Source organism: Vitis vinifera, chromosome 13, assembly GCF_030704535.1.
Source record: "Vitis vinifera cultivar Pinot Noir 40024 chromosome 13, ASM3070453v1".
Taxonomy (NCBI): Eukaryota; Viridiplantae; Streptophyta; class Magnoliopsida; order Vitales; family Vitaceae; genus Vitis; species Vitis vinifera.
In genome coordinates, this window is record NC_081817.1 from 23478882 (window position 1) to 23485984 (window position 7103).

The 7103-nt window shown below is 28.6% G+C and overlaps 1 pseudogene; it reads left to right on the plus strand.

Moving 5' to 3' along the window:
• Nucleotides 1-4078: 4078 nt before the first annotated feature.
• Nucleotides 4079-6558, plus strand: LOC100246333 ((-)-alpha-terpineol synthase-like; annotated as a pseudogene).
• The last annotated feature ends 545 nt before the right edge of the window (nt 6559-7103 follow it).

Genomic DNA, 7103 nt, shown 5'->3' on the forward strand with positions numbered 1-7103 from the left:
ATGATAATAATAATAATAATAATTGTTTCAATAAGATATGCTCAAAATATTTGGTTCTATTTATTAAATAAAGAAATTATAATAAATGAAAGAAAATTAATAAGAGGGTGTTTGATAAATGATGATTAAATGTTCTAATACCAACTTAAATCACTGAATTTATTTAATAAAAGATATTTAACTAATCATTTAAAACTAAACACTAACACCGTAAGTAAGGTGATTTTTTTTAAATCTAATAATTTTTTATTTTTTATTTATATATTTTAAAATAAATATTTTATTGTTTAAGCCATTTATTTTTTTTATTTATGAAATTTATGTTTTTTTTTTAAATAAAAATTGGTTCCCTTACTTAATGATGAGGAGCTATAAAAAATACTCTATGTTCATCTACAATTTCGACAATTCTTATAACTCAACTAACATGTAAGTAACCATCTCCAAACTATCAAATTACATAAATATATAAGCAAATATACTAAATGGCAAAAATGTTTCAATTTTTAGTTTTAGATTCTTAGAGCTAGTATAAGATAAACTAGTGCTAATCTTTTGCTAATTTTAACCCTTTTCCATGGAAGAAATAATAATAATAATATACTTTTGAATTTTCTAAATTTATCTTTGAAATGCTTGGCCCAATAATTTTGATATTTTCAAACATTTGACTAAATTCAAATGGATTACTTTTTTTTTTTTTTCAACTCATGTAAATCACTTTAGAAAATAAAGTTTGACTTAATGCAACATTATTTTTAAAATAAATTGTTGTTGAAAAAGAAAAATATTTTGGTCTTAGTTTTTGTGTACCATGATGATAACTCCTAATTTTGTCATTAAGTACATCATCTTTCCTTGCACATTATCATGAGAACTCCTAATTTCTTCATATGGTATATCGTATTTCAAAGAATTCCTAGTTGTACCTTTTTAATACGGTACACCATTAACTTTCACAATTTATCTACATGTTACAATATTTTTCCTAATTTTTACCTTTTCCATGGAATAAATAATAATAATATGCTTTTACATGTTCTAATTGTACCTTTGAAATGCTTTGCCTAATAATTTTGATATTTTCAAAAGTTTGACTAAATTCAAATAGATTACTTTTTTTCTTATTTTTTTCAACTCATATAAATCATTTTAGAAAACGAAGTGTAACTCAATGTAACATTATTTTCAAAATAATTATTTTCTCTTGAAAAAGACATATTTTGGGCCTTAGTTTTTGTATACCATCATGATAACTCCTAATTTTGTCATACATAGTACATCATATTTTCTTGCATATTCTCATGATAATTCCTAATTCCTTCCTGTGGTATATCGCATTTTAAAGAATTCCTAGTTGTACCTTCTTCATAGGGTATGTCATTAACTTTCACAATCTATCCCATGTTACAGTATTTTTGCTAATTTTTACCTTTTTCCATGGAAGAAACAATAATAATATGCTTTTGGATCTTCTAATTGTATCTTTGAAATGCTTCTCTCAATAATTTTGATATTTTCAAAAGTTTGATTTAATTCAAATAGACTATTTTTCACTTTTTTTTTCAACTCCTATAAATCATTTTAGAAAATAAAATGTAACTCAATGTAACATTATTTTCAAAATAATTTGTTCTTAAAAAAGATAGATATTTTGGGCTTTAGTTTTTGTGTACCATAACTTTTAATAGCGTACACAACTTTCGTATTTCTTTGCATACTGTGATGAAAACTCTTAATTTCTTTACATGATACATCATTTCTCAAAAGAATTGATACCTACACACTCTTAATTATATAATTCTTATAATGATGAGATTTTGAAGTTGAAAGAGTATTGGGTATAAAAATTTTAATTACTTATACTTATTTTTTAAATAAAGAATGCTTAAAACATAATTAGAAGCAACGATAACAATATTTTTTATAATAATAACATGCAAAATTGTATGATAAAGTTAAGATTAACCACTCCACTCAAATAGTGCATGCTTTTAGTCCCTTAATAAGTTATTAAAATCAATAATGTTTTCAGAATTGACCCATTACTAAATTGAAAAAGTTACCAGAACGAGTCCATGACTCATTGTTTGGATTGGTGATTGAATCACGATCAAATAGATAACATCCTAAATATATAATATAAATATATTATTAAATGAATAAAATGATTCAAATCAAAATTCAAAATTTCTAAATATATAATATAAATATATTATTAAATGAATAAAATGATTCAAATCAAAATTCAAAATTTTAAAGTCATAAATATAAAACGACAAATTTAAGTATTTGAATTTATTTGAAAGTTAGAAATATATTTGATAATAAAAAATCTATTTGAAAATAAGATATTTATTTTAAATAAAAAATTTTAAAATTTATTTTTAGATGATATAATGATTCAAATCAAAATTTAAAAATTTAAAAATTAAAATCATAAACTAAAATCACATATTTAAAAAATAAGAATTTGAAAAATTAGAAATTAAAATTAATGATACAAATATAAAATAAAATAATTAACCAAATCAAATAACAAATGTTGAAATAATGGATAGGGGAGGTTGGAGGGCACTTACAACTATTTGAGTCGTTGGGGTCCTTGTTGTTCGTCAACATCGTTGTTGGAGAAACTGTTGGCTAATCGTTCAATTCATAAAGAACCACCTAGTTCATCAGGTTCACCAGTTCGATTGCTAATTCCATTGATTTGAGGGTGATTCAACAACTAAACAACTCAAAAGGGTAGACCAGATTGGAATGGTTGTTGGTCGAATCAGTTGGACTTACATGATTGGTTCGACCCAATTTTTAGAACATTGGTATATAATAATTAGGTTTTCAAAAAATGTTATATAATTAGTTTAAAGTTAGATTTGTAAAAGGAATCATTTTTAGATTTAAGTTGTTTTATTATCAAATTTACCACTTAAACCTAAGATCATATCAAATATTTTTCTATTTTAATAATTTAGTTGCTTGATCAAATCCATGAACTTTATGTACACAAGTGTGAATCAATTCAAATAAAAAGAATATGGTTAAGTGCTTAATAATAGTTTGACATTCACTTTTCCAATAATTTAATATTCAAACAACTTTCTATCCTTTAAAATAGAAAATTATTTTCTAGACACAAAAATATGTTTGATAATTTTTTAAAAACTTATTATGGAAATAAGATTTTTTTTAAAGAACATATTTTAATTATAATAATCAATCATTTTTTAGGAGACATTTCAAAAAATAATTACATGAGAATAATTAAAAATAAATTACCATAGATAAAAAAATATTTTAAAACATATTTAGAAACATAGAAAACAAGTTTAGAACATTCCTTATTTCTAAACATACTTTTGCTTTAATTTATTTTTTATTTAATTTAACTTTCTTTTTTCCATGAATGTTCACTTTTACTATGCATATATTTGTTCCCTTCTTTTAAAGCATATTTGAAACTATTTGAATAGTTTTCTATTCTTAAAAGTTGTTACTTTCTTAATAACTTGTTCTAAAAACAAGAAACTTGTTTTGAAAATAAGATTTTTTTTCTTTCTAAAAACATGTTTTAATTAAGTTGTTTTCAAGGAGATGTTTTAAAAAAATAATTATATAAATATAGAGAATTATTAAAAATAAATTATTATAGGTAAAAGTTATTCTTAAGAAATATTTTTGTTTTTTAAAAAAAAAAACATTTCAGATCTTCAAACATATCTTTATTTTAAACATACGGAAAAACTACTTTTGAAAACTTTAGTAAACATACCTTTTAAAAAAATTTCATTCATATGATGTCCTTTATATTAGTCTCTTTTTGAATATTTTATTCTATGAAGAGATTATTATGACCCCATCAATACAATATGCTTTGAGACTCTTATTGCATGCAAGGCGACAAGCTGGGTATACTTTGTACAATCTCACGAAAATTTGGCTTGGAAAAAATCTTACTAGCATTATTGCAAATTTGACATAATACTACTGCTTAATCTTACAGCAAACTTGGGAGCACATGGCCACAAATTCTATATATAGCTGCTGGCAATGTGATCCAGCTTGTCCCACTCCAATGGCTCTTCTGACGCTTTCTTCAAACCCTTATTTCACTTTTACAAGACTGCAACCTACAAGCCGCTTCTGCCATGGAAAATCGCAGGGTGTTTGCATTTCTGGTCTAGTCCAATGCACGGGTGGGGCTAAAACTAGTAGCCAAACAGCCGTGATTGTGAGGCGAACTGCAAACTTCCAACCTTCAATTTTGGATTATGATTATATCCCGTCACTAACGAGTGATTATGTAGTATGTGCTAGCTTTTAGTACTATTGTTCATTAATGGACTCAACTCGATTTTTTGAGGGATATAGTGTCTTATATGCAGGGACAAACGTACACAAGACAATTGGAGAAGCTTAAGGGAGATGTAAAGATGATGCTTGGCGAAGCCGAGAAACCTTTGCATCAACTGGAGCTAATTGATACCTTGCAAAGGCTTGGAATACACTATCACTTTGGGGAAGAAATAAAGAGAGAATATTGCATGGCATATACAACTACAATAGGAATGATACATGGAAAAATGGAGATTTATATGCCACAGCTCTTGAATTTAGACTCCTAAGACAGCATGGCTACCATGTTCCTCAAGGTATTAGAAACTACCGAGTCCTAGGTTTAAATTTAGTCTTCACTACTGTTTTAATAATTTAGTCTTCACTACACGATCTACCAGGTAAAACAGCATATATAGGAAGCACTAGATCAATTAGTTGCCTAGTGAGAATAGCATAAGGAGCACACGATTTTTGGGATTTTATAAATTCTGTGCAACATATTTATACTTTAGCATAATTATTGTCATATTGAATGTTGCAGATGTTTTCCATATTTTCATAAACAAGATGGGGACTGTTAAGCCATGGCTTAATGAAGATATCAAGGGAATTCTATGCTTGTATGAAGCTTCATATCTTTCCGTAGAAGGTGAAAATATCCTAGAAGAGGCTAGAGATGTCACAAGAAATTCTCTTGAAGAATACCTCAAGAGGACTGTAGATCAAAATGATCTTACCATGATAATAAACCATGCCATGGAGCTTCCGCTGCACTGGAGAATGCCAAGGTTAGAGGCAAGATGGTTCATAGATGCATATGAGAGAAGCCAGGGAATGAATCCCATTTTACTTGAGCTTGCTAAACTGGATTATAATATGGTGCAAGCAACATACCAGGAGGATCTAAAACATGCATCCATGTAAGAGCAAGCATATTCTCATTTTCATGTATACTACTTTAGCAGCTACAAAGTATTATCAAATTCTAATATTGCTATCCTCTCTTTTGGGCCTTATATATGCAGGTGGTGGAGGAGCGCAGTCCTCCCAGAAAAATTGAGCTTTGTTAGGGACAGATTGGTGGAGAATTTCCTTTGGACTGTGGGATTTGTATTTGAACCCCAGTTTGGATATTGCAGGAGAATATTGACAAGAGTGAATTCGCTGATAACAACAATTGATGATGTTTATGATGTTTATGATGTTTATGGGACATTGGATGAACTTGAGCTCTTTACGGATGCTGTTGACAGGTTGGTGGTTTCTGTATACTTCTTGTCCTTCTAATTTAATAGAGGTTGGGAAATTAGTTTTGTTTCCACTGTCAGATGGGATATCAATGCAATGGAGCAACTTCCACGATACATGAAGATCTGTTTCCTTGCTCTCTACAACTTCACTAGTGAAATGGCTTATGATGTTCTTAAAGAACAAGGTTTCCACATCATTCCATATCTCAGAAAAGCGGTAACATTTCAGATTGAAAATTCAGTTATCTTTCTATAATCAAATTGACGAAATATCCTATGCGAAATATGCTTTTGGCTCATTACGTGATTAATTCTTCAGTGGGCAGATTTATGTAAATCCTACTTGGTGGAGGCGAAATGGTACCACGAAGGTTATATGCCATCTCTACAGGAATACATGAACAATGCCTGGATTTCAATGTCATCTCCAGTAATACTAGTTCATGCCTATTTTTCCATCACAAATCCAGTCACGAAGGAGGCCTTGGGATGCTTCGAGAGATACCACGATATAATCCGTTGGTCATCAATAATTTTCCGTTTTTCAGATGATCTTGGGACATCATCTGTATGCAGCCTAATTATCAGAGATTGCTTTGGTTTATTTTCCATACTAACAATCCATTATTTAATAATAATAATACTGATATATATATTTTTCTCTCAGGGTGAGTTAAAAAGAGGAGATGCTCCTAAATCCATACAATGTTACATGCATGAAACTGGTGCTTCTGAAGATGATGCCCGCAAATACATAGGCTTCTTGATTGATGAAACATGGAAGAAGATGAATGAAGATCGAAATCTGAATTCTCCCTTCCCCCAAACTTTTATTGGAATAGCATTAATGAACGTTGCTAGGATGGCTCAATGCATGTATCAGTATGGAGACGGGTATGGTGTTCAAGACCGTGAGACTAAGGATCGCATAATGACGTTATTCATTGAACCTATTTCCCTTACATAGAGGATCCATGTCTTTCAGTCTGAGATGTGACTGTGATCTAAGCTTCTTAGGGTTTGGATGTAGTAGAACTTGGTAAATTTGTGCAAAGGATATTTCCCTGAAGTTCAATGAACTTATTTGGTTGGTTTGGTCTTATGTTCCTCAGCTGTTAGACTGCTTTCTTGTGAGATTCACCATTAGGTAAAACAATAGCAGAAAAATCCACACATACATAATCCAAGCATCTTCTTGAAGGCCATGGTTGATATTGATGCAACTCTATAGCTCCGAATGTAGTGATACAATTAATATATTCAATGGTTTAAATTAATTTATAATAATCTTCTAAATCAGAGAGTACAATTCAGTGAGAGTGTATAATATAATTAAAAAACATGAGTGGAGAGATAATATTTACTACTTAACGACTTAAGTTAACTTTAAGTCAAACTATATTCAAATTGTTGATTTAAAAATTACTAAATTTTTACTTTAAACATTAAAATTATTTGATAAAATTAATATAAAATATATTGTAAATTATCAAATTAACATATTTATTCTTA